Source organism: Arvicanthis niloticus, chromosome X, assembly GCF_011762505.2.
Source record: "Arvicanthis niloticus isolate mArvNil1 chromosome X, mArvNil1.pat.X, whole genome shotgun sequence".
NCBI classification, from domain to species: domain Eukaryota; kingdom Metazoa; phylum Chordata; class Mammalia; order Rodentia; family Muridae; genus Arvicanthis; species Arvicanthis niloticus.
In genome coordinates this window covers 67,620,944-67,631,138 of record NC_047679.1, presented here as the reverse complement: position 1 = coordinate 67,631,138, position 10,195 = coordinate 67,620,944, and the positions used below count along the sequence as shown (strand labels likewise).

At 37.0% G+C, this 10,195-nt stretch overlaps 1 pseudogene; it reads right to left on the bottom strand.

Moving 5' to 3' along the window:
* Window positions 1–2,346: 2,346 nt before the first annotated feature.
* LOC117694418 (eukaryotic translation initiation factor 4B pseudogene) lies at window positions 2,347–4,326 on the bottom strand (annotated as a pseudogene).
* Between the last annotated feature and the right edge of the window lie 5,869 nt (window positions 4,327–10,195).

Sequence of the window (10,195 nt, the reverse complement as noted above, 5' to 3'; positions counted from 1 at the left end):
ATTAAAGTTGATGTGGTTTTTATTTCTCTCATTTTATTTTTATTATTTCTTTAATGCCTATCTGTTTTCTAATGCTAGACAATAGTGTATGTCCAGATAAAAAGGGAGGTAAGGAGGAAGTGGGATTATGGGGGGGGGGGATGACCAAAAATCAATATGTCATATGGAAAAAAATCTATTTTCCATAAAAGAAAAGAACAACAAAACAATCATAATTATGTTTCCATTTTAGCCTCTCTAGAGATAGAATAACAAGTGCATTCTATTATGATTGATTTATTGAGAATATTTATATGGACATTCACCAGAAAGATGGACCCATATTCTTTTTTATTTGTGATATCTTTATCTGCCTTGGATATCAATGTATTAGAAAATAGATTTGCAATCCACAGGAAGAACAACAATATCAATCAACCAGACCCCGCAGAGGTCTCAGGAACTAAACCACCAACCAAAGAGTACACATGGAAGGTTTGATGTCTCTAGCACCCTCATAGAATCAGGGGGAGAGAGGATGGGATAAGGGGTTTCTGGAGGGGAAACCAGGAAAGGGGATAACATTTGAAATGTAAATAAATAAAATATCCAATAGAAAATGTTTTTCAAGTTCTATTTTTAGAAGATTTCAAGAAAGAACTGTTCTTTGAATGCTTGGTAAAATTCCAGCAATGAGGTTTTTATTGATGGCTTTCTTTATTGTATTTCATTAATAATTTTACATTTATTGAGTGCTTGGCCCTACACACATATCTGTTCACCATGTGCTTAAATGATTCCTAAAATTAAATGGAAGGTAGCATTGGATCTTCTGGAAGTGGATTAACAGTGTTTGGGAGCCAACATGTTGATGCTTTGATCAAATCCAGGTCTTCTGGAAGAGCAACAAGTTTTCTTAACTGCTTAACCATCTCTCCTTTCCTAGGAATTCTTTTATTATTTAATAAATATTTTTACAATTGGTCTTCTTAGGATTTTCATTTCTTTTTGACTCAATCAAAACATGTTGTATTTTTCTCAATGTTTATACCATGTTTTTTAAAAGATTATTCAATATTGTGATGATTAAACACAATGGTCTGAATTATAACTTTTAATTGTATGATGTCCGCTATATTTTACTTAAATTGTTTTTTTTTCTTTGGATTATCCTTTATTCTTGAGGGAAGTAAAGAAGCCAAACCTCCTAAGCAGAAACCACAGTCTAGGTCACATACATTATAAATTCAAGCACTGGCATGAGGTTCCAGTGAAGGGAATTTATAGAAACCTTAAAACACCCCCACCAAGGCTGAAGACCTCCAACTCACCCCACTTACAGACCCCCCACTCACCACCCAAGTCCATCAGTTGGGGATGAAAGCAGCAGTAGCAGGCAAATAGGGGCAGGAATCAAAGATAGCACAGAGCTGATTTGCTTGAGAAAGAGTCCTCACCTCAGGCACAGTTTCTTGTGGTCTATGGGAGGTGTGTGACTTAGAGACAGCTCTGGGAGGGAGGCTAAGAGTCATAAGAACATGAGATGACCAGAGTGACAAGGTTTTCAAAGAATGGATATATCTGAACCTCTAGAAAGGACAGTTTAGAAGGGGCGAAACCAGGATCCACAAGACTAGAACTTCCCACTACTGTAAGTGCTTCCTCATCCAGACCATTCTACTCATGTGTTTATTGGAGGTCACACCAATTCCCTTACTACCTGGTATAAAATATAATCGATCACCTCCCCCAAGCTTTTCAAATCACGATTGAGTTTCCCATTCATTTTGGTCCCCAAGCGGTACTACTTGTTAGTGGTCTGTAGACTCACTCCCAACTACCCCCTTGGGGGGTTAAAAAAAAAAAAACACAAAAAACAAAAAACCAAAAAAAAAAAAAAACCCAAACAAAACAAAAAACCAATTCCCCCTAGGCTGGCCCCATTGAAGTCAGAACTAAAGTAGAGGGGCTGGCAGCCTCTCGGAGACTAAAACAGCTTGAGAGAGGAGAGCTACCTTTCTAAGTAAGGATGGGAAATTTATTCAGGTAATGTTTGGGAAATCACAGGTGCCACCTTAGGATAAGAATTAGAAGATAGAAATCTCACTTCTCCCTTGCACCTTTCTCTACTGCCTAACTGATATGACTGCCTCTCTGTCACTACATTTCTGCTGAATGGAGCCCCAGGCACTAGTCACACAGGTAACTGCTTGGTATCATCAGACACTCACAACTTTCTCAAAGTGGTAGCCATCTTAGGCTACAATGGTGATTCTCCAGTTACTTCAATACTTTAAAAGGCTGCAGCAGCATGCAAAAGAATTTCATGTCATTAAAAAAAAAAAAAAAAAAAAGTTTAGAAAGATCTTCAGGAGATGGTGAGTTTATTTTGTCTTGTCTGGATAGAGGTTTGATTTGCTCTTGAATGTTCCGGGGGTGGAGACTAGGAGAAAGCACAGGGTGTGGAGGTCTACTCAGTGCAGTCGTCTCCCTCATCCTCATCCTCACCGTCCACAGACAGAGCGGTGTATTTGCTTGCAGAACTGAACTTGGAGGCTGGGTTTCCCTCAGGTTTCTTTGGCTCAGGCGCAGATCTGGAGTCTTGATCTTTTTTGCCATCCTTCCTATCCAACTCCTTCCAGTGGTCTCTGTTCCCTCCATCCCCGGGACCACGCCTGGAGCTCCCAGTTTGGCCTTTTGTGGCACTCACCCCATCGGCTTTACTTTCATCTTTCCTTGATGGTCCTTCCTCAGAGGCCTGAGCTGGAGCTACTTTGCCTCCACCACTTGTCGGGGACGGCTGCTCTGTGTCTGAGCTCTGAGATCGAGCAGGAGGGTTAGAGCTTCGCTTCACCCACGCATTCTCCTTTGGTGGAGGGGCTGGCATTACCTTTAGAGGCTGGTCAGGTTTAGGAGGCTTAGAGGTTGGAGAGTGACAGTCTTCTTCTTTATTGAGGGTTTCATTTTCTAGAGACTTCTCACTCTCTCTCCTTCGTGTATTTCTGCCAGATGTGGCCGAGGGCCCAGTCTGCGATGACTCACTTCCTGTCCTCGACCGTTCTCTTTCCTGAGTTTCTTCACTTCGCCAACTTGGGTGTCTCTCCCGGGGCCGGCGGTCTAGTTTTGGCTCATCCAGCTGACGCTGCAGCTTCTCCTGCTCCTTCTGTAGCCGTTCCTCGACTTCTCTTTCTCTAGCAGCTGTGTCAACAGGCTTTGCCCCGCCAAAGATAGAAGCTGCTCGGCTGGACTGGGAGGTGCTAGCAGAGGAATCATCTTCTTTAGGAGTACTCCGAGGCTTTAGATTCAGTTTGGGTCTTTGGGGGGGGGGGCTCTGTCATCGCGCCTATAATCCTCCCGAGAGTAATCATCCCTGGAGCTCCATGACCGGTCGTCCCGTCTATCATATCGGTCCTCATAGTGGTCCCCACCTCCTCTGTAGTCGTCATCCCTCCGGTACCCACTCCCAAACGCTCTTCTGCCACTGCCTATCCTGGAGTCATAGCCTTGGTCATAGTCTCTGCTGCCTCAGTCATCATAGAGATCCCGGCCCCCATATCGGTCCATGTCTCTGCATGGGCTGTCCCGATATCCGTCCCTATATCCATCCCGATATCGGTCTGAATCATAACGATCTCGATACTTGTCTCCAAAGCTATCATCGCCTCTTCTAGGTGGGTAGTCATCAAAGCTGTCTGTGGCAGGACGGGCCCTCCAGTCTGTATCTGTTTTGTCAGAATCCCGATTTCTATCTCTACCAAAAGAACGGTCATCCCTGTCTTTATCCTGTGCTTGATCAGCAACGTCCACTCGAATTCTCCTGTTACCTAGAGACTCTTCATTGAGACTCAAAGCACTGAGCAGAGAATCCAGGTCCTCAAACTCTGCATAGCTGAAGCCTTTCAGCCTGTCTGGGTTGCTGGGCTCGCGTGGTAAGCGCACAGCGCTGATATTTAATCCTCTAAAGAAATCCTTAATGGAGTCTTCTGTCACATCATAGGTCAGATTCCCTAGGAAGGCAGTGTAGGGTGGCGACTTGGGAAGACAAGTGGGAAGACCGGTGGCTTCGGTCGATATTGGGTTCCCGAGCAGCCCGTGGAACAGTGGGAAGGATGGAACGGTCAATTGGAGGTGCCCTGTACACATCATCATCGTTACTATGCCAAGTTGTTGACACATCTCCTTCCAGATTGTCTGTTTCATCAGCCCAGCTGACTGGTTTGGGGACATAGGTGCTTCCTCCACCAGTTCCCCCATCCTCAGCTAGAAAGTCTGTTAGGGAGATGGTCTTCCCCTTCTTATTCTTCTTTTTTGCTGAGGCCGCCATGTTGGGAGAGGGAGAGAGAACGCAAAGGCTTACTTAAATTGTTGAAATATTTTTTTCTAAAAAATTAACTTACAAAGTGATAGGTTTGTCTACTCATCTGATTACATAGATTCGTAACTGTACATTTTCATCATTAATATATTAACTATTTATGAAAAACTTATATTGGAATTGCTTTGGGCCAACCACTAGGTTTAACTATTTAAAGTTCCCTTGAATTTTTGAGTAGTCTGCTGAATGGATGAACTATATTTATTTTATTATCCATCAACACTGAGGTATTATTCATAAAAAATCTTACATGTTCTTATTTGCCACAAAAGTACATGAGTTTGGAGAATATAACAATAAATGACACTAGCCAGGAAAAGAATGAGAAGCATGGCCTCTTATATATAGAATATAAATACATTAAAATCTACAGAATTAGAGAACAATGTTGTGGGTTACAGAGTTTGATAGAGAATGGAAATAGAAAGAAAATAGTTTTGAGGACGAAACTACAAGATAAGCTCAGAGATCTTTCCTTCTTCTTTTTTTAGTATTTACTTTTTAATTTATTTTATGTATATGAGTACACAGTTGATGTTTTTAGACACACTAGAAGAGGACATCTGACCCTATTACAGATGGTTGTGAGCCACCATGTGGTTGCTAAGAATTGAACACAGGACCTCTTGAAGAACAGTTTATGCTCTGAATCACTGAGCAATCTCTCCAGCCCTAGAGATCTTATTTATAACATGAATACTCAGATTAGTAAAATTATACTGTACTGAGGATTTGCAAAATGAGTTTTCTTTAGCTATTTTTTTGCCACACACACACAAAGAGCAACCCTGATAGATGATGGAAATGTTGAATTCAATTTTATTAACACTTTTAATATCTCTTTGGATCTTAAAATAATATTGGTAAAATTTAACTATGTATAGTACAATCTATTTTCTCAATGAACTATTAAAACTTGATATGGTATGTATACTTAAATGAATATTTTTGTGTAAAAGAAGTAAACTGAAGTGGCAACTAAGTAACTTTCTTTAAAAGCCAATGATAGAGACACTGAAAAGACTACTGGTCTAAAGTAGAAGACTACTGTTTCTGAAGCAGATGAGAGAAAAAGGCAGAAAAGAAAGGATTTGTAAGATAGTGAAACTATAAAATAATATACAATATAATAATTACATATATACAACACAAGTCATAAAAATTCAATATAAAGTAGTAATAATAAGAGATACTGTGTAGAGATTAATGAGAAACATAATTGCACTTTTCAACACATTTTGTACTTTTGGTATTTAGCTTAAAGCTGTATCACTTGTTTTCCAAATGCAGAGGATGCTTTGTTAAATAGGTATTTCATGTGTTCTCACTTTGTTTCCTCAAACTTATTTTAATGAACTCTGGATAGTATTTCTAAATAAACTTAAGATATTCAGTAATTTTTCAATTAGAATTTGGTATTTTATAGTACTCTGAAATCTTAGTCACAAGTAATCAGAAAGCAAATTCATGAAAAATAAGCATTCATTAATTTAAAACTATTTCCTAAAACTCAGTTGACTTTTGTAGGATATACATATACAATCTTGGCTAGAAATTACACAAGCATAAGAGTATTGTGCATCCTTAAGAAGGAAGTAAAGAATAATATTTCAAAGTACAATAAATGTTTCTTTAGTAAATTTTTCACATACAGCCAAAAGTTAATCAGTTCAGTTTGTAACTAGGCAATTGCCTATAGGTAGGTCATTATAAAGCCTTGTACATGATGAGAATAAGAGGTAGACTGAAATCCATTTATAAACTCAGAGATAAATAAAATGAGAATATTGATTTGTCTCATAAAATCTATTATGATATTTGCCAATATTACTTGGCATAATAATGTTGGGTGATGTTTTATTGAGCAGCAACAAAAAATAAACATGCTTCTTTGATTAGAAAAAATCCATAAAGTTGGTTTTACTTATCTGACTGTGACTCATAAAACACATACTAATAATGAAACAACACATAATATAAAAATGTGCAATATCTTACAAATGTGTTTTTTAGTTTGAACATGACTTTAGGAGATTGGGTTCTCCATTTTTCATCTTGTTTTGTTTTCTTCTTTATTCATTTTTTTTATTTTTCTATTTTTAGCCTAATTATCTAAACCTGATAACTCTAACTTTTATTATAAAAAATCAGTCAAAAAGATTTATCATTTAAAGTTAGGGAAAGTCTCAATGGGTAAAAGTATTTGCCTGATGACCTGAGTTTGAAACACTGGTGCACACAAAAGCCACACAGTGAGAAAAATTGTTTTTATAAACAATACTCCTTTTGGAATAAGGGAATCAGACACACTACTCCTTTTGGAATAAAGGAATCAGCCCACTACTCCTTTTGGAATAAGGGAATAATAAGGATTCTCTATAAACTTGTGGGTCAGCTAAGAGGATATGCAGTAGATTAGTGAAAAAAGAAACCCTATCTCAAATAAGGTAGATAGTGACTATTGATAGCCATGGTTGTCCTGTGACCTATCCACATATGATGTGTCACAGACATGTTATCATTCAAACACACTCATATAGATCTACACACTTACCACCAATATACAGATAAATGCATTTTATTCAGTAAGCACAACTTGTCCTTGTAAAGATTACATACATAGTGATTAACTCCCAGACACAAACAATGTATTGGGGTCACATTAATGCAACAAATAAAAGCACATTCTCTTGAAGTCATTTAACCAAAATCTACTACAGATTTCACTTCTCTACTCCATGTTCTCTGCATTTTCTAATATATCCCTGTCTATTATATAAGTCTAAAGAATTCTGTCTTTTGAATCTATTGGCTTTTGTGTCTGGTCCTATTCCTTTGTGTATGAATTCACCTTCTGTGGGTTCTATCTCTCTTTGTGTGTCTGACTGTTGTTACTATATGTGTCTATTCATTTCTGTCCCTAACAAAGGGATTCAATTTATCATTATTGAACAGCACAGAAAGCATCACATTGGGAAGGATTGGGAAAGTTTATAGAAATCTTTAAGAGAGTTTTGTAAAAGTTTAGTCACTGGCTCCCACTGATATCAATTGACTCAGACAACAAACAGTACTACAAACATCATTGTTTATCAACCAATAAATGGATGCTTTCAACAATTGTGGTGAATTTTAGAAGCTTGTTTTTAACACCTTTACTTGCTGCTTTCACTAAATAATACATACGCATTGTTCTGGATTAGGAGCCTGGAACAATACATAGAGTAGGATTACAAATATGCAGTAGTTTAGGTTGTTAAACTTGATTATGATTACATGGAAAATCCAAAATAAGTAAGGCTGACTATAACATAGTTCTCTTAAAGGCAGGTTAAACAAACAGGCTGAGTACATGATAGGTTACCAGTCTAAATTTTAAGTGCTTCAAGGTTTATTATTATCTGTGGCTAAGAGATCCAGCCAAAGATCCATACTTATAGAATGAAAGAAACATTTTCATATTATTGCATCAACACAGTTAGTATGAAGAAACACTATTATTGAGTTTCTTTTCTAGGTAAGTTTTATAAAGTCATGATAAAATATCAATTATTTCTAAGGTGCCATAATCAAGAAGGCATATGTTATTTATCTGCTTCTTATTCATTTAGTACTGGTGAAAACCTCAAATATTCTTTCCAAACATGTTTAAAATCTATATCAGAATGTATGATAACCAACCTGAAAATGAATATAGAAATAAGTGGGATGACTCATTTAAACATTTTTTACAAATGTATTAATAGATTCTCCTGATACATTTAAGCCTACCTTCATCATACCTGATTAGCCTGAACTATACAAGTTAGTTTCCCTTCTCCCACCCATGTTTCCAGGTTCTTGAGTCCTCTAGGGGTACCCCAAGCTGCAATGAGCAGTCTGTAACCCCACTGGTCCTCCATTCCCCCCACACACATTTCTACCTATCTTCATCCCACCTACAGATCCTGAACCAAACAGACCTGCTAATCTGGAACCACACAGCACAATGATACCCATCTGAGGCCTAACACACCAGGATCATTGAAGTTAACCTCCCTCCCAATACCTACTACAACTAGAACATCCAGGGACCAAAGTCTATCAGATGGCTAAAGGCTGAGAAAAGAAAATAATAAACAAAAGGCAAGACAAAATGACATCAAAGCACTGATATCCTATAAACTCATTCTATGAAGCAAAAGTCATCTGATACCTAAACCATACAAAGAGTCAACAAAGATAGAAAATTTCAGACCTATTTCTTGTATGAACATTGATGCAAAAATACTCAATAAAATTCCCTCAAAATGAATTCTAGAACATAGCAAATACATCATTCATCAAGATCAAGTACTCTTTATCCCAGAAATGCCAGGATGTTTCAATATACAAAAATCCATCAATTTAATCCATCATATAAACAAATTGAAAGAAAAAAATCATATGGTTATCTTATTAGATACTGAAAAAGTCCTGGACAAAATCCAACATACCGTCATTATAATAGTATTAGAATTATTAGGGATACAAGACAAATAACTAAGCATAATTAAAGCAACATATAACAAGTCAATAGCCACCATCAAATTAAATGGAGGGAAACTTAAAACAATTCCACTAAAATCAGAAACAAAACAAGGCTACCCACTCTCTTCCTATCTATGTAATATAGTACTTGAAGTTCTAGCAAGACCAATAAGACAACTAAAGGAGATTAAGTGGAAACAGATTGGAAAGGAAGTATTCAAAGTTTCACTATTTACAGATAATATAATAGTAAACATAAGCAATCCCCCAAACTCAACCTTAGAACACTTACAGCTAATAAACAGTTTCTGCGAAGTGGATGGATACAAAATTAAGTCAAAGAAGTCAGTAGCCCTCCTTTATATGAATGAAAAAAATGGTCTAAGAAAGAAATTAGGGAGACCCTTTACAATAACCATGAATAATATAAAATATCTTGGTGTAACTCTCACCAAGCAAATGAAAGACTTATATGGAAGAACATCATGTCACTTAAGAAAAGAATTGAGGAAGATATCAGAAGATGGAGAGATCTTCTATGCTCACAGATTAGTATGATTAACATAGTTAAAATGATCATCCTACCAAAAGCATTTTACAAATTCAATGCAATTTAAATAAAAATGCCAACATAGTTCTTTACAGACCTTGACAGAGGTCTCAGTTTCTTATGGAAAAACAAAAATACTAGGATAGCAAAAACAGTTCTGAACAATAATAAAGACAAAAACAAAAAAACAAAACCAAAAACAACAACAACAAAAAACCTTTCTGAGGTATTACCATCCCTTACCTCAAGCTATACTACAGAGCAATCATAATATAAACTGCATGATATTGGAATAGGAGTAGACCAGTGGATCATTGGAATCCAAAGACCCTGAAATAAACTCACACAGCTATGGCACTTGATTTTTGACAAAGAAAAAAAAAACACACAATGGAAAAAAGAAAGTATCTTCAAGGAATGGTGCTGGTCTAACTGAATATCTGCATGTAGAAGAATGCAAATAGATCCATATTCATCACCCTGCCCAAACTGAAGTCCAAGTTGATCAAACACCTCAACGTAAAAATGAATACACTAAACCTAATAGAACAGAAATTGGCAAATAAACTTGAACACATTTATACAGGAGACAAGTTCCTGAACAGAAACCAAATGGTTCATGCTCTAAGATCAAAAATTGATAAATGGTAACTCATGAAACTGAAAAGCTTCTGTAAGGCAAAGGACACTATCAATAGGACAAAATGGCAGCCTACAGATTGAGAAAGGATCTTCACCAAACCTATTGACAGAGGAATAATATCCAGAATTTATGAAGAATT